We start from the raw sequence: 18,794 nt of genomic DNA on the forward strand, positions 1-18,794 counted from the left end.
GAATAAAATGCATTTTAAGATCCCTTGCTAATTTTATAGACTTTGTAACTTTGCAAAACATTGAGGGATTGCATACCATTCATGACAATCAGTTACAGCGTTCAGTTGTTCTCAATCCCTTCACTTTTTTTGTTTAACATGAATTCCTGATTAAAACACTAATGAAAAAATACAGCAGTGATCCAGAAAAACAGGAAAAAAAGATTCCCAGCATAATGAATCTCACAGAGCTGTCGAAATCATCATTTTACACTTCTCCTTTTGTTAAATCACTACATGAGTCTTAGCAGAGTGAGACAATAGACATCAACATGTTTAGTTGCTTTGGGTTATCTTAATGCAGCTTTGATTGTGCTTTATGCCTTAGTCACAACAGTCATTAAGGCTGGATATGCCCTGTCTGCAGGTAAAAACAATGGGCATACCTGTCAGGGACACACAGGTGGCACAAAATGTTGTGATCGTGGCCAGATTGTTGAGCCTGTAGAGTGTAAATATGCATGCGCATTTTAACTCTACAGGCATGTTGTAAATCATCTACAGCTGTTTTAATTTGTGTTGATGATGCTCAGTGTATTTAAATCTCTGGTTTTTAGGTCTTTATGGTAATTTACAAAACTTATAAAATAATAATTTTAGTAACACAAAATATTGACTCTTTTACCCACAATTCTACACGTTTATCCTCTTAAAATTAAGACTTGTTTCCTTTCATTCTTGACTTTTTTTCTCATAAATTTACAACTTTTTCTTATAAAATTAGAATTTTTTTCCACTATTTTACTTATTTTTTCTTGATATATTCAAAATCTTTTTTCTCATAATTTGTTCATTTTATTCTTGTTAATATTTTTATTTTTATGGTGGCCCAAATGCTCCGTCGTACCATAGCTTTTGTCATGTTTAAATTCATTTATTACATTTTTGGTTTTTGCCTCCTGCATATCGGGTCCTCCACCACCAGTTCCTGACAATAATAACTATAGGACATTGTTCAGTCTGTGGTACCGGCACTGTTTTTTGTTTTTATAAATGGAAGACGGTAACAAAAGAGCATGTCTAGAAAAAAGCGCTTTCTTCATCCTGATTTTTTTTCTTTTCTTTTCTTTGGCTCTTCCTTTATGTTAAAAAAACCTCTGTTATTGGGTGAAAGTGGCATCTCATACCTTTAAGAGACTTTAAAGGGGATGTTGGTTGAAAATTGCATCCTCCAGAATCATTTCTCTCGTTGTCTTCTCCTGTCAATCAGGGTTTCAGCATTTTGTATTAACACGTATTCATCAAATAGTCAACATGAAGAGGCTTTAAATGTGCAAACTTAATATTTTTGGGATCAGCTGACTGACACCATGTCATTTAAGACCATCTTTATGAGCAAAGAACATCGCCACATAACATTATGTCTGCTTCAGTATGATCAGTATTCAGAGAAAAACTTAAGCTACTAGCATGAACGAGACGCATAGTCTTTAAATAGAATGAAGTGCCTTAAACTGTTGTTGGCAGTCCAATGAAAAGATAAGAGCGTGTCATATCTGTCTTTGGGTGGATAGTATCAGAAATTTCCCATGGATTTTTAGAAATTCATTCTTTTTCTGTGCTTTTTTTATATAAAATCCTTGAACAATTAGATGAAAGGCTGATCTGGTGTGTTCATTTCTGTATCTTATAATTATTATTGTTCCTCATCCTTTGAGTTTTGATGTAGGCCTGGGAAGCTGAGCGTATCCTCATCACTCGGATTAATGGGTGTTTTGGCAACATCTGAGCTCAGTGCTAATAGGCCGAGGCCATGTTTCCTGCTGAATGGTACCTGATTCCTTTGTGCTGCCACCATGGTTGGTCGCCTGTGCTGCTGTAAAGATTGGTCATTTAAAAGCGCTGGTGTGACACTGCTCATGAACCATTAATAGGAAGGCATGTGTCTAATTAAAATGACATTGGACAAAATTACTATGAGGGTTTGTTCTAATCCAGAATCATGGTCTGACTTAAGCAAGCTAAAAGGACAAGTTTACCATTGAATAATGATAAAATTGAGGAAAAATTAACTGACTCAAGGACAAAAAATAATGTTCATCCAGGTTTATATTTACTTTGCAGTCAAATGCAAAGATTTTGTTCCTACTGTTGCTGGATCAGATACCAACAATACAAAAGCTGTGAAATGTGTGGCATGTCCATGCCTCCTTAACAGAAAGGAACTGTCTGCATTTTATTAAAACTTGTATTTGCTGCTGTTATTAAGACATAAAAAGGACAAAGATGGAAAAATGGAGGAGAAATTGACATCAACTTAACTCATAATGCAAAGTAATCTGAGTACACAGAGTTTCCATTACTTGTGACCTAAAAGCTTTGACATACCAGGATGACAATGCTCAAAAAAAAGCTTTGGAATTGTTTTTTGCAAAGTAGGCAGCTTGTCCTCTAAAGTGGCAGATAGAAACAAATGTGCTCATGTGTGGTGGAATGTGGCTTTGTTTGGCTGATCACAAGTGTTTGAACTCATCACTATGCACTTGGCCTTCTCTCAGTGGAATATTAAAAACAACTCACACGCACAAAATTTTGACCAGAGAATTGGCAGAGACCAATTAGTCATTTCACACACACAATAAACATCCTGTAATTATCTTGCTTCCTAAGATATTTGATTTTAAAGTGTAGACAAGAAAACCCAATGTCCTTTATCCAATAACGGCTGTTACTAGCAGCAGTTACATGTGCAAAATGTCTTTGATGGATCAAAGATCAGACTAGAATTGAACTGTGTACATGGGCCCCGAAAAACTGTCTGATTATAACTGTTAAAATGTTATCTCAATTTCTGTTTTGTTTTTTTTGCATTTTGTTTTTTCTGTATTTTATTTTGAAATGAGTTTGTGTGATTTCCTGTTTTGTTTTTGGTCCAGGTGTGAGAACGTCTTGGACCTGGGTGGGTCTAAATAAACGTGGCGATCACTCCCGGCTGGTGTGTGGTTGAGAGTGAAGTCAGAGAAAAAGGAATTGTTTGCGAATGTGATTAATTTGATTCTTGAGAAATATATTGCGGTGAAGTTTGACACAGTAGTCCAAATACCACGCAACACTGTAGTGCAGTTACCAGCCTAATAACCAATGTTTAAATATGCCATAGTTTTGATCAGAACAGTCATTTTGACATGCGCAGAACCCTGTAAAATACCGGAAGCGGCCATAAAAGAAGAAGTAGCGAGCTGCGTTGTAGACAAACATAGCTGCAGCATAAAGCACGATGATCTAGGATTTATTGTTACGATTAATATTAAGTGCCTGTCCGCTCATAATCTTCTAAATTCGTACAGCCAGTGCTTTTTATTTGGCTGCATGTACCCGGAAGAAGGGTTAGGATTAGGCTAACGTTTGCATAAAACATTTAGCGTTGGATGTACTTAAAATCTGTGTGGTCAATACCACAACGTACATCTTGGCTGCACGTAAATATGTGGGAATAGCATCAGTGTTTATTTTGTCTGTAGTTAATTGGAAATGGAAATTCACGTGATTGTTTGCACTGTTTCTCAGTGCAGTGCGGAGCGGCATTTCTGCATTTAGAAGCCGACTCCGCCACACGACATATGCATGACGCAAAGGCCAGGCAACAGTGACCCACCATCGGAATAAACTGTTTTTTATGCACCACAGACGGAGCAGCAATCTGCATAACCCACCTATCTCGATCGGAAGAAAATTCTGATCCCAATAAGTCTGATTGGGGAAGATTATTCCTAACGGCGTGTTTACATGACGCATTTTTATTCCGATTACTTGTGTCCATGTAAACGCAGCTAATGTATTAATGTATCTGATACAGGTGTGTAACAATTCATTTTAACAATGATTCATATCACAATTTGTGGTTTCTGATTTGATTCCTAATTAATATTTGTTCATTTTGAACGATCCAATTCACTGACCTAAAATCAATCCAGGACATCTTCATCCTAAATTTCAACCAGTGTGACTCAGAGAGAGGTACCTGGTAATGAACAGAGCAGGGGAAGTTTTCAAGGTTCCTTGGATTTCCTCAAGATAATCAAGTGTAAATTAAATATGTGCCAAACAAACAAGTGAACAAGAATGAATGTCAAATCCATTCACATTTTAATTTCCTAAAGTTCAGCCCACTGTTTTTTTTCCACATCCAAATAATCCAAAGGGAACATTATTAGAACATTCTAGGACACTGTATGGTCACATGACTTTGCTAAATTCAAAGTGTTTCCACATATTGGACGGGAATGATAGTTGATCCTTTTCTGCTGTCATCACGTGTGTCTTGTCTGCTGTGATGGAACATGGTAGTTTTTTCATTATAGTAAATAAACCTACTGTGCCTCATTCAAGAGGATATTTTCAAATGGCAGTTATAATCGTTTTATTTCATTTTAAAACAACTTTATAATGGTATAGGTCGATTCAATTAAGAACTCAAAGAATTGTATTCTATATACATCAATTGATCAATTAAGTTTATGGTTTCACCCCTAGATAATGTGATGTCAGAATAACAAATGTTAATTTCCCCACAGAAAAACCTTTATGGGATTGATGAAGGTTGACTTTGACAGGACGACTTTTAATCTGCAGTAATGATGCTAAATATAGTTTTTTGAGTCATAATTCAAAGTAGTATCCAATTCTTAATTGACAGTTCAATTTGCAAATTTATCATGAATTTTTCCATTAAACATTTAATATGCAATTCAGACTTGGAATATGAAAATAAATTTTGCAATTTATAATCAAATATGAATTTTAAAAATAAGAGATCAAATGAAAACAAAATCAATTGCAATTTTAAGTGGTCGTGGGTTTTTGATGTCTCAATTCAAATGACAGTGCATTTTGGAATTTACTATACAATATTTAAAAAATGACATTTGAATTTGTGGTTTGCTTTAAATTCATTTTAAAGTAACCCAAAATATATTGTATTGTAAAATCCCATGGTGTTTTAGTGTCAAAATTCAAATGAAATTGCAAAACAGCCAGACTCCCATCAGGGCGGGACCTACCACCTCCCTAAATTTGCTAGATCCTGCCTCCACTTCCTTTGGCTGACCAATTAAAAATATAAAAGAGTCAACTAACCAATGGAAATATTTGGTGTTGGAGGTCGGAGAAGAGAATGTGATATCTGCTGATGAATTCTCTTTTGTGTCTATGACAACAACTGCAACTGCTGTGTCGCAGCTCTTACCCTCTTGAGACCTGAGCTCTTGTTTGAGATGCTTTTTTTTATTCTTTTATGTCGTAGTCACAGGGCCCCAGGTGTTCAGATTTAACTACAGCGAAAATAAAAACCTACAATAGGATGTCCTGGTATGTGGAAGCCAGTTCTCAAGAAATCATTTGGAGCACATGTTTAGAGCTGCTGTGTCCTTTAGGACAGCGGTCCCCAACCCCCTGGGGGTTGGTACTGGGCCACAGACAGCAAAAAACAGAAGAATACCATAACAGATCATTTCTGTTTTGCTTTTTGTGATCCTGAAAGAAGATTTATTTTGGGGAAAAAACTCACAGATTCTTTTGACCACATCCGTCTTGGTCTGACGCGTAGAACACAAGAAAAATGTTTGGTTTCTACAACAGACGTGTTTGGAGCTGAGGAGGAAAGCTCTTCCATCCTCTGGGTTAGGATTTCTGCCCCATAGACAGATTTCAAGTAAGTCGTTCCAAAGGTGTGGAAATTTATTTATGTGGTATTTATTCGCCCAGATGGGAGTCTGCATTTCAATTTAATTTTTAACACATATACAGTGATCCCTCGCTATAACACGGTTTACTTTTCACGGTTTCCCTACTTCACGGATTTGCATCGTGCATTGTGTTCTGCATTCTGATTGGCTAAAAAGTCACTTCCTTTCTTCTCTACCTGTGCGTCAATAACGTTGCAGTTTAAAGTGTACAGGTACGTAAATCAGCTTGCCAAATTTACAATACGTACATGCAAATCATCTTGCAATTTCGAGTTTCTCTAAAACCCATAGAAAAAAGAGCGACAACAACTGCCTATCACTATGTTCTTCTCCTGAACAAACACAGCTGTACCGCGGGCTTCAAAAGAAGAAAACACTGCAGAGCGGAGTCAGGATGCAGCGGCTCAGTCTGGTGAGCAGTGAGATACACCTGAGTCACTATTTGTCCCACTGTACTTTGTATTTTATTTTATTTAAATCTTTTAAATTTTCTCCCGTTTAATTCAATTACTCTCGGGTCGCGGTGGGCGGGGCTAATCTCCGCGATTAGAAGCCTTCTGTTCACATTGATGATTAAAGTTATTATTTGACAGTACAGAAGTTATTTGTTGAAAAGAAAACTTTTCTAAAGTACTTTTATTTGTGAAACAAATGCTTGAGCCTGTAAAATGGTTTGTTCTTTCTTCTCAATGTATAATAGATTTTTTAATTGTATAATACTTGTTAAAAAAATAGAGGTTTCTACTTCACGGATTTTGCCTATCACGGGTCATTTTTGGAACGTAACCCCCGCGAAAAACAAGGGTTTACTGTAAAGCGCGATGCTATGCAAATAAAAATTCATTACACCAGGGGGGCGCTGGTTGGCATTTTCATTTGAATTTTGACACAAAAACAGCATGGCATTTTAAAATCCAAATGATTTTAAGTTACTTTAAAATGAATTTAAAGCAAACCATATACTGAAATGTCTTTGTTTAAATATTGTACAGTAAATAACAAAACGGCTTTTCGAAATGAAAGGTCAAATTGTATATCGAGTAGTTAATAGCAAAATGCATTGTCATTTGAACTATGACTTAAAAAACCATGACCATTTAAAATTGCAATTGATTTTGTTTTTGTTGGATATTCTATATGTTCATGTTGAATTGTAAATTTTAATATTGTATAGTAATTTGCAATATTGATAAGAATTCAGGACAACCCAAGCAGAGCAATGCACAGGTAAGAATTAGAGTGATTTTTAGAGAGATGGAGGGAGTTGATTTGCCTCCAGATGCACAGGTGAGCGTTGAAGATTTCCTAAAGCGGCACCGGCTGAAGAAATCTCCGGCGTGTCGCTGCTCAGAGCAGATGACGTCACTTGATCTGCTGTGGGTTCCCCCAGGTTGGAGAGGTGGGGGCTGCATTTCCGTTGACAGGTCATGACTGTCGTGAATCTGCATCTCTCAGCGATGTTAAGAGACGAGAACATCAGACACTCCACGCTCTCCAAGGGGGAAGCAGAGGAGAAATGCAGGCAGGAGGTTTTAATAAGAACTGAGGAAAGAGCTGAAACTCATAAACAAGGCCAGAAAAAGAGTAGTAAACATGAAAAGGTGAAAGGAGACTTAACTATAACTTGGTGGAACGTGAATTGACTCAATAAACTAGCAGTGTGGGAGTGAAACTGAGCACCTTAGTAATGTAAATGCAGCTGGAGCACAATGTGGAATAACTCAGCACAGGTGGATGAAATTAGAGTGGAGGAAAAAGAAGAGTGGAAGTGAAGTTCAGGATTAAACCATGACAAAAATGCATTGTCTTTTGAATTAAGATTTGTTTTTATTTAATCCTTTTATTTTTAAAATGATCATATTGGATTGTAAATTTGAAGTTTGAATTCTTATTTCGCAAAATGTATTTTCCCATTCCAAGCCTGAATTATAAATTGAATTGTCAATTGAAAAAATGCATATTACTTTGAATTAAGACTCAAAAAGGCTTTCATAAAATAGTTTCACACCTATGGTAAATGTCGTATATTTTTATAGTGCTTTACTACCTTCCTTGATGGCCCAAAGCCTTTTACAGTCACAGTCCCATTCACCCACACACACACACTGATAGCAGCTCCACTGTCTTACTATGATGCCAACCTACTGTCTAACCACCAGTGTCTTGCCAAGGACACTTTGGCTACGTTCACACTGCAGGGCTCAATGCTCAATTCCGAATTTTGAAAAGATTCAATTTTTTTGCAAGGCTGTTCACATTTTCAATTAAATACAAACTTTTGTGATCTCCTGTGTGACCGTGAAATGACCCAGGATTGACCCGCCTGCGCAGAACAGTACTCAACGGTAAACGACGTCACTCGTTGCGGAAGTAGCTAACGTTAACAATGGATGTCAACAACACTGTTGTATACAGTGGGGCTTTTTTTGCATTACTACATTTATTTTCATAAAGGAGCCAGCACAATAACAATCTTCTCATTTTAAGAAGTCATTGGAGCCGGGATCGTTTGTACCCACTGTCATGGAATGGGGATGTGGATGTGCTGGAGCCGCGCATGTGTGTGTGAGAGAGAGGAGAGAGCAGGTGCAGCGCAGGGGGGAGTGAAGGGGGGCAGAGGAGGTGTGTTGGGGGCGCGCATTCATGTTGTGTGTTACTGAGGAAGGAGAACGGTTATAAAAGAAAGTTTCCCACAGAACTAATACTATTGACTCTTTATTAACCCGCTCTGGAAAATCTGAGGGTCCGAACGGGGAAATGAACCCCGATGGAGGATCTGCCTTCGGTCCCCCAGCGCTTCTTACCACGGTCGGAAATGGAATAAAAAGTAATCGCTGCGAAGGTTCAATTCCACGCTCTGCCATCTCGCTGGAAATGTTTTCAAAAACCGCCCGGTTGCGATGAGAGCCCTCGAGTTTGGCCTGAACAGAGCTTTCACCCCAAATATTAATCCAATCGGTGACCTCGCTTCCCTTCCACTGACTGGTCTCAGCAGCATCGTCCGCCATGGTTGATATTTATGTTCTCGTTCCTGCCTACTTCAACGCAGAATGATGACGTCTGTAGCGTATCAATGACGTACGGGTCGGATACATGTGGCCTGGCCGTTCAGACGGAGGTCGCATTTCAAAAGATCGGATACGTATCGGATTCTGGACCACATACCCAAGTGGCCTGGGTCACATTTGAAAAGATCTGATCTGTGTCGGTCAGACTGTCATGAAAAGATCAGATACAGATCGCATAAGGGCCAAAAATACGGAATTGGGTCGTTTCAGCCTGCAGTGTGAACGTAGCCTTTGACACAGGGGGTGGGCGAGATGGGAACCACATTACCAACCAGGGGTCGATCACGCTACATCTGCACCACAGCTACCCTTTATATTTGGTTTGGTTTCCTTGCACATACAGCACTATCAGCAGAGGAACAACCCACAAGACTCATAAAGGATAGCTATTACATAACTTGCCCCCAACACCACCCCACCCAAGGTCTTCATCTGTTCTCTGGAATATCTGTTTCCATTCACACTGAGGTTAACTGCACCAGAGTTTATTAACAAATTAAGACCCTCATTTTCCAAAGGACCAGTGTTTGCTCGCTTGGTCTGCACAAGAAGTTTCCGAATTTTCACACCTGACGTGGGAATCTGGTGTGGACAGAAAAACGCTGGTGGGATTGAAACACAATCAATATTTTAGGAGTAGCAGCACACAAAAAAAACTTGACTTTATACTTTACTTGAATAACTACAACTTCTGTATCGACTTCAGTAATTGCTGATCTAGTTTTACAAATATATTTCCTATATTAGCGGCAATATTAACATATATAACAAGAATGTGTCTAATACACTAAGACATTGGCTTCACTTTGGATTCACTTTTCTGTTCCTAGAAAACTCAGTTAGTCATGCTGCTAACCTGGTTTTCAGGTCAATGATTCATAGAAAAGGTCAATGACTCTATGAGTAAAATATGCCTGTAATTCAGCTTCAAAGGGACAGCACTTTAAGAAAGGTTTACAGAGAACACCTGAGCCCATAAGCTATGACAGAAACACTCGACTCGAGCAACTATCAAGATGAAAATGTTCACATGATGAGAAACATCACCCAGACACCATACCAAAAATCCCCCGAGTAAAAGTCCCAGAGCAGGACGTCTCTCGTGAAACAAAAAGACTGAAGGACACGACGTGCTGTAAACACAGTCTATGTACTGAAAGGTTTACGATGCTTCTGATCCAAATTCTATCATTCCAGCTCTGTTTTGTACAGAGGGCCTCCAAGGATCAAAACAACAGGGCTGGAAAATCCAAAGGAAAACTCTCAGGAATGGGCACTGGTTTGGAAGAACAGTCAAGGATCTAAATTCTTCTGCTAATTCTATTCAGAAAATGTGAAAAAGGATGGATTTGATTCTGAGATTATGATATTTTTAATAACTGATGTCTTTTAAGTCCCCCTCTATGTGACAAAGACAAAGCAAAACAGTAAGCTTCTGTCTTTGCAACTCAAATTGAGTTCCAACATATAATGAATATTAAAGGTTACAGCTGTTGTTGTTCGCTTTTTCTCCCACTAAATCACTCAAATATGATGTAACTATACGCCACCTAAAATGACCTAATGTCAGCATCATTTCCTTGGAAAGGTTTTGTTTTTCTCTTATCACATGGGGGAAAAAAAACATAATTTTTCTTTACTTTGCCTGTCAAATGAGATAATATGCCTGAATAATTTATCCAATGTTTCTACATCATAAAAAAGCATTATCTGTTTCAAATATGCAGAAGAGCAAAACTGAAGTATGTTAAAGCTGTGATAGTGCTTTCACATGGTTAAAAATATTACGTTAATGTAAACATTGTGTATAAGTGACGACAGTTTAATGCAATTTTGTAATTTGATGATACTTTAAGCTATAGGGCATGCAGGCAAAGTGTTTGGCATCCATTATGCTGATTGGATGAGCTTCTCTCTTAAAAACATGGCACGCTTGAGCCAATTCTCAGCTCAAAGGGAATTAACGGGGAGCAAAAGTTGGCAAAAGAGCACCATCCAGATAGCAGCAAAACAGTCAAGTTTGGGATTAGATTGCTCTTTTCTTCAGCTCATAGTCTCATCATGTTTCATCTCAATCTGTTTTGCCTCATAGATTTGATTCTGGGCTACATCGTGGGTTAGTGGTTAGTACTTTCACCTCAAAGTTAGAAGGCCATTGTTCAAATTCTTGCTGAGTCCATTTTGTGTGACGTTTACATGTTCTGCTCCTATAGTCCAAAAACATTCTTCATAGGTTTAAAGGTGGTTCTAAATTGAACACAGGCATGCGTGTGTATGAATGTGTGGCCCCCAGACGGGTTACCAGTCCAAGGTGTACCCCATCTTAACCCAACAAGGATATGCTCTAGCAACCCTGTGACCAAAAAACAGATTCAATAGGTTTGGAAAATGAGTGGATGGATTTAGTTCTACCTGTAAACTAAACTGAAGTGACAGTAGCGTATACTTATGTGGTATTTACTTGTATGTAATTACTAATATTGCTTGTTAACCCTCTAACATCTGTTGCAGAAACCTAAGGAACACACGCTCTTTGACTCCTCAACCGTTTAGGCGATCAACATGAATCAGCTAAATCTGATGCAGAGAAAGGTCCTTTGTAAATTGACCTGGCATCAAAATGCATCACATTACTAACTGTAACACCTCTTTTTCTGTAACAGAATCAGCTGGTTTATGTTGTTTGCATAAACATTTCCCATCTGTACAGTGTTGCATACCAGCGCAAGGCTACTTTTCTCCACTTCAGAATCCGCTAGAATTCCGTCAATTGCGTAAATGGCTGAGGAGTTACGGTAGTAGAAAGAATCTAAACACTGGAGCTCCAGCGGTAAAGGATTCATGTAAAAATTTTGATTTTCCGACTTGTCAGACTTTTTACATTTGAAAACCTTCAGATAAAAATATTTGGACCTTATTTCAATTTTACTCAGTTTTTAAAACCCATTCATTGGGCTTTGAAAGCTGCAGTGGACCTTTAGACAAAAGAAGGAACATTTATCATTTCCTAGCATTTAGTTTAATTTGAAAGTTAAAAAGACTCATGAACGTCATCATCAAATCCATATTTATATAGTTAACACTAGGTCCATTAGTGTGCCTCGTGGTCAAACCTATCAAAAATGACTGCAAAGAAAGTAGAAGTTTCCGAGGGTCCATCACAAATGCAACAAGTTTGAAACAGTCAAAGTTTATCTCCAGCTTTTAATTCTTCAAAATAAATTCAGATTCCTCTTTTAGCTTTCCTTGTCTTTTCTCTACTGATTACATAATCCAGACCGATCGTAGGTGAAAAGTGTTCAACCATCAATGACCAGGCAAAGTATTTGTAGTATTGAACAGACATGAACTATAGATGTATGTTCAGCCTTGTCTGTTTTTAGTTTTACTGTCTCTGATATCAAGAGTACGAAGAGAAAAGAGGATTACTGTTCTAAATTGTTTTTTGGATTAACCCACAGTAACTAAAGCCTCAATCCTTTATCCTTCTCTTTTACACAAAAGACACCAACCCTTGGAGGAAAGGAGGGTGGGCAAATAAGGCCTAGTTGTATATGTTTATGTTCAGGGTTCAATAAGAATATCACCCAAGTTAATGCTGTACTGGGAAAAATCACGGTGCATGAATTTATATGATAGTCTCGGTGATGGTCAGAGAGGCTGTAGAAGGATGGCAGCCATGCCCCTTTCAGTCTGCCTCAGTAGTTTACCCTCACCAAGTATGCATGAGGAGTGAATTAATAATCGACCCATTGTAAGCATGTAGAGCATCTGGAAAAAGTGCATACTAATCCAATCCATCATTATTATTATTAACATAGGGACTTTGGGCCAGGCCCAAATTTGACATCCACTCAGGTGTTAAGGTCTTTCCTTTACTGGGCAGCTTTTAGCTTGATGCTCAGCCCGATGTCAGTAGAAACACAGACCTTATCTCTGTCTCACCTCTGCATGGATTCAGATGAATCCTCCTTACTGGCTTTAGAGGTGGATACCGGTGTACTTTCATACCCAGGAGGAAACAATCCAACAAGCAAAGGAAATCCCAGATCTGTAATCCCCAAAGAAGCACTGACGGGAAGTGAAGACTCCAGCAGAATCAAAACACAAACTATGGGGGGGAAATTTCACTCTTGATCTAAAAAAGAGCAACAGGTTGGCAAGAAGAAAACTAGAACTTGCGGCTTTCAGACAAGGCATGGCATGAGAAGAGCACAGTGAACTAGCAAGAAGATGCATACTGCTAGGCTTAAATTGTGGTTACCAGGTGATGAGATGTGCAAAGTATCAAAGATATGGAAAGCCCTGTTTGTCAAAAGTCAGGAAAACCAAGTGAATCTTATTTAACTTGCAGTCAAAAAAAAAACTGGCTCTGGTTCTTAGAAATTTTTGTTACAAATTTTCTTTATAACACATTTTATATTAGTCAGAACATCGAATTTCTTTCTGCCTTGTATGTTTAAATCAAAGTTATATTTCTGATCAGAGTACTGCTACTCATGCTCTTGTTAACTTGCTGAAACACACTCAAAAATGAGCATTTACTATCTTATTTTAAATGAACAGATTTGGGTGACTGACTCATTACCAGTTAATAAATGTTTGCTAAATAATGGTAATAGCCCATCATGATAATATGTACCCTAAAAACTAACAGTCCTCAACTTTCCCATGGTAAGAAGTTTTTTCTTCTTGCCATGCAGGTTTTTGTTGTGTATTTGATAATAAAACCAGGTCAAAGAAAATGAAAACTTATATAGCCTTGTGCATCCCAGACCCCTGGTTTATTGAAAGATTGATATCTGCTGACCTCTTCCTCGATGCATAAAAGAATGCACACAGGCCTAAGGGTGCGTGTTTGTGTAAGTTTTGTTGGGGTTTTAATGTTTCCTTGTACAAGATTGTGAAATCAAATAACTTACCAGACCCTGAAGCAATTATGTTTGTGTCTCTGTGATTAAACTACCATCCACCCAGTGTTTCCTCACCTTTAGTTTTATATCACTGTACATCTTTCAGCTTCCCGCTGTAACTGACAGTAGAACTGGAATCAACAGTAACTGTGTGAACGTTCTTTTCAAGCTGTTGTAGTGTATTCATCAACTGCTTGATTAGTGACTTGGGTTTGCTTAGCAGGTTGTTTCCTCAAGGGTAGAGGAGGGGGAATCTGTTTGAGTATTGAGATGTTTTGAACTTTTGAGGCCGGGGCTTCTTTTTTTCGTTTGCTCTTTTTATTTGGGCTATTTTGAAATCCATCTTCAGCATCAGTGTGCTTTACCAATGCGAAGCGATGGGGGGTGGGGTAGAAATAGGCACCAACCATCCAGGAATGGGACTCATTGACTGTTTATAAGAACTGGAGCGACACCCATAGAAAAGGGTTTACTTCCAGCTCTAATCAAATTAAGACAATTCAGTTGGCCTTTTTTTATGATACATATGTCGCTATGTTGGAGCCAGAATTTGTCAGTAAGCAGTGACAAGTCCAAGTCAGTCTAAGTTTCTATGCCAACCACTTTCGCCAATCAGGAGTGAGCTTGTTGGAAGCCCACGCCCGTACCACTGAAAGCAGGCCCGGGAGAATCTATCAAACGTTTCAAACGTGGAATACCACAATTAAAAACACAGATATATATCAAGCCCATTGCTGCATTATGTAATACATTGATTAAAACATTAAAAAGATACATCAAGATAATTGAAGATGATCCCATCTTCTTGATAGTGTAATTACTCATGAGAATTAATAGACTTTTTTTGCAAAAATGCATACATCACACATACAATTCACAATGAATACATCGAATATAATGATAATCAATTAAAGTCAAACTTGATTTGCAGTTTGAAAGGGAGTGGGAAGAAGCAAATTCATCTTAGTAAATATGGTCAAATCAGTGACAAAACATTTGAGTTATGATGATTCTTGTGAAACGTTTTTTCGCGGGTAAACACCAACTTTCCAACTTATAACAGCTAAAAAGTTGAAAAAGTTTGAATCAAGTTTTGACTTTTGCCATGAATGACATACTAATCGGGAGCTCCACTTGCAATTCAGACAATGTTGATAAACGGCATATAAGAATGGCAAGAAGCTGTAATGCAGCGGCACACTCCAGAAGAATTATGTTCCAACTGTGAATCACTGTAAACCATATGTTTCTCTTTTTTGGTACTAACTGGGCTTCTCCTTCACAGGTGGACGACACCAAGCTGTGGCTTCAAAGCAAACGATGCATTTCAAAGCATAATCAGGTAGGTTGTTGGTTCTGTTTAGCTTCATACGTATTAAAAGTCATAGTTTTAAAGTCTGGACTAAAAGAGAGTTTCCAGCAGCCTGCTGAATCTGTGTGTTTGTACGCAGTCGCTTTCCTGCTATTTTTCCACAGTTGATCCAATAATATCAATGGCTTACAATCCCTCTGATTACAACATGTGACTGTACATAGCTGATGTAAACATGAGTGTCTTGCTTCTCTGTTTTGCATCAACTCCCCGTATGTACAGCAGTTCGTGTGTCTGCAGCAGCCGTCTTGTTTTTTGTTTTTTTTATTCTGAAGACCAGCTGTGTGAGTTACCTGCTGGATGATGTGTCTGCTGTCCCTGCAAAGAAACTTCATGCTTGTAATATTTATCAAAGCAGTTCACAGGACTTTTTTATTGTCATTCCTTGGCAGAAGATAGACTTTAGTCCAAACAACCTGCAGCGTCAAACTGGACGGACTCGAGCGTCCCTCTGGTTTGTCTTCATGTATTTTATGACGCTTTCTGCTAGTTTTCTTGGAAAGGCGGGGTGCACGTAAGCACGAACCCTTAAATATGTCACTGTTTGCTACAACAGTCCTGTGATGTGGCAGTTTGATTTGGTCCCTTTAGACTCTCAGTTTGATTGGTTTGTTTTGAGGCTGCTGCATGCTGATGACAGCAGGTCAGTCATATCTTTCTGATCTTTCTGGATCCAAAGATGATCACAGACGTGGACCAGGTTGGGGATTTAGATCTGCAGTTTCTTTTTTCTTTTTCTTTTCCTGAGCTTTGATTTAAATGATAAACTTTTAGGAAAGGGAACATTCTATTTAGACGCTCTAAATCTGAATGAATACAAATTAATTTACATGTTAGTACTAGTAGTAGTAATTATATATAAAAGTAGCCACTGATGTCCATCAGGAAACAGGACCCGGTGATCGGCTGGAACCCTTCATTTTTTACAGTTTGCTGTCACACTTTTTTATGATTGTTTTATTATTTTGAACTTTAAAGAAGATGTTGAACTTGAAAACAAAGGGAAATCCCTTCATTAACTCTATTCTGCTGTAGGATCATTGCAGCTATAACTCCCTCACTCGTGCTTTGCTGAATTAGTTTAGACAGGAGGAGTTAACCACATTAACATGTACCCTCTGACATCTCTTGACATTCGAAATGAGATTAATACTTCAACAGCCAAAGAGAAATGACTTGAACCAGTTAAAAGTTGGTTAGGACGTTTATTAAAACACCTCTAGTTTGAAAGCTGTAGATCATCCAGAACAAAACTTTCAAAGAGGCTAGTAAATATTGTTTTTTACAAGACTATAAAAGTATTTTTTGAATGCTACATACACAGTAAAATGGAATTTTACGTTTTTGAATTACAGGTTCAGATCCGACTAAATTATTTCAAAAGAAACGACTGAGGCGTAGTCTTAAATGAACAGAGTAATGAAATTCAGGTGGACGGATAAAAGCTCTGCTCCCAGTCGTCCTTCCAGGCCGGGAGGCTGAGAGCAGAACAAAGTGTTTCCGTTTGATGCCTTTAAATTCCATCTGGAAGAAAAAGTCGGGCTTACTGTGAGCGGGGCTGCACGACCAGATAAGATGCTCTGCTGCGGCCTGCATTCCAGGCAGGGCTGCTTTAAAACCCAGATTTGAGCAGTTGATGAAAGGATAGACATCATAACAGTTATAATTGGGTCACATGTGTAACCTGTGCTAGATTTAGAGTAAAAAAGTTATAACAGCAACATTATCAACAGAATCCGAAAATTACGACTACGACCAACTTTAAATTCTGTGTTAAATAACCTTCTAAAATGGTTCGAATTTATAATAATAGACAGTTTTAGGGAGTTTAAAAATAAAAATGTAAGTTTAAAGGACGCCTCGCATTAAAACATTTCAGATTTTTTATTAGAAAGTTCGTAAACTAAATAAAAAATAGGAGGGGCAGTGGTTTTTCTTTATTTCTTTAAAACAAATTGTGTAAGCAAAATGGGTTTCGTAATTTTTTTTAAACATATTTTTTTTTAGACCGAAAATAAACCCAGATAATTATATATTCATATTTAACATAAGTTGAGGTCATTTAATGAAATTGTTAACAGCTCCACAACAAAAAGCAGATTTATTTTTTATTTTTTGTTTGTAAATTTGTGCTTATGAGATGAAAAGTTGAAAAACCTGACGTGCTTCACTAGAAATTTCTCTGCAGTGAAAACAACAACATGGGAAGACGGAAGGAGGTATTAGCCAATCAGAAGTAACACGGGTGACGCATCAGTCAATACTCGTGTTACAAAGGAGGAAAAAAAAAAGCAAAACTCTGAAGGTTGAGGTAAAGGTATATGCTTTCTAATCCACATTTTTAATTCATAAAGAATCCTGATGTTTACTCTGCTTTTTTATAAATTATGCTGTTTTAGGATGTTTGGCGAGCAGTGAGTGTTTGGACAGAATGGCTAACCTTTCGCAAGTGGCAGAATTTTGAAAAATTTGTATTCATCCGATCCGTTTTGTGCAGAGCCCATGTCCTGACAAGGATAAAATAAAATCTCATTCCCAAAAATTAATATCTTGTTCCTACAAATTAATATCTTGTTACCACAAAATAATTAAGTTGTGCAAACGCAATAATTATTCACGTCATAAGTCATTCATAAACACGGATATGCTCTCCCTCCTGCCACAAAAGCTGCTTTCAGCGGTAACCTAGGTGTGTCTGTGACCCACATTCGTTCAAGAAAGGGAAAATTCAAACAAGAATGATCAAGTTATTATTGTCTCAATGAAAAAAAGATAAATATCATAAGATTTAGGATGCCAAAGCTTGCTGCTTCGCCATACCGCAGCGATTCTCCAGATATAGCTCCTAGCTCCGCTGCAGAGATATTTTGCTTGTCATGCCGGCATTAGGGAGACTGCGGTATGGGATATTGTAGTTTAGGGTTCGAATAGGAATAATAATATTCAGGACTTGTCTTTTATTAACATACTGTTCAGCAGTCACTTTACATCCGAAGGTTAGTGGGCTACATGCTACCTAGCCCATCGTTAACCTGTTGTATTTGAACGCACCACAGTTACAATTATTCACGTCATAAGACATTCATAAACACGGATGTTAGCAATAGTTGTATTTACAGCAGATACCTTCACATTTCTGTCTGTGTGTGTCTCATTACATTGCATTGAAGACACTAATGATGTTTAGAGGTCAAATTTATTTATTTTAAAAAGCACAAAAGCATCGGTAATCATGTCTTCATGTCTGGGTCCATTCACATCCTGGTATGCTCTCCATCCATCCTGCTGCAAAAGCCGCTTTCTGACGCTACTTCCGTGTCTCTGTGACCCACATTTGTTCAAGAGGCGGAAAATAAAAACAAGAATGATTGACTTACTATTGTCTCTATGGCCAACACTGTGAGTCAAAGTCCCGCCCACAATTTCTAATGAACTCCTGCTGCTCTGCAGAAACTATGTCCTAGAAAATGGCACAGGTTTTTCGACATTAAAATCCCAAATACAAAATAAACTAAGAACGCTTTTGCAATAGATCAAAAGATGATTGATAAAGATTATTTTTAATGTATTTTAATTGCAGCAAAATTAGTGGGAAAACCTTGTTCAAATTTGAAATGGTCAAACTAAATAAACAGCATTCTGACAGGGGAACTGACCTAAATCTCATTATGGGTGGACTGTATTTTCCGGTACATGATGGGTAAAAGCAATGACAGCA

At 37.9% G+C, this 18,794-nt stretch overlaps 1 long non-coding RNA gene across 1 annotated transcript in view; it reads left to right on the plus strand.

The window, feature by feature from the left end:
• The window catches only part of LOC110017202 (uncharacterized), a 77,872-nt gene that overhangs the window by 14,998 nt on the left and 44,080 nt on the right, over positions 1-18,794 (plus strand). The window contains exon 2 of the long non-coding RNA XR_002292521.2: positions 14,990-15,046. This is a non-coding gene — a long non-coding RNA (uncharacterized LOC110017202). The remainder of the gene's footprint in view (positions 1-14,989; positions 15,047-18,794) is intronic.

Source organism: Oryzias latipes, chromosome 19, assembly GCF_053564925.1.
Source record: "Oryzias latipes strain Hd-rR chromosome 19, Olatipes_Hd-rR_3.1".
NCBI classification, from domain to species: Eukaryota; Metazoa; Chordata; class Actinopteri; order Beloniformes; family Adrianichthyidae; genus Oryzias; species Oryzias latipes.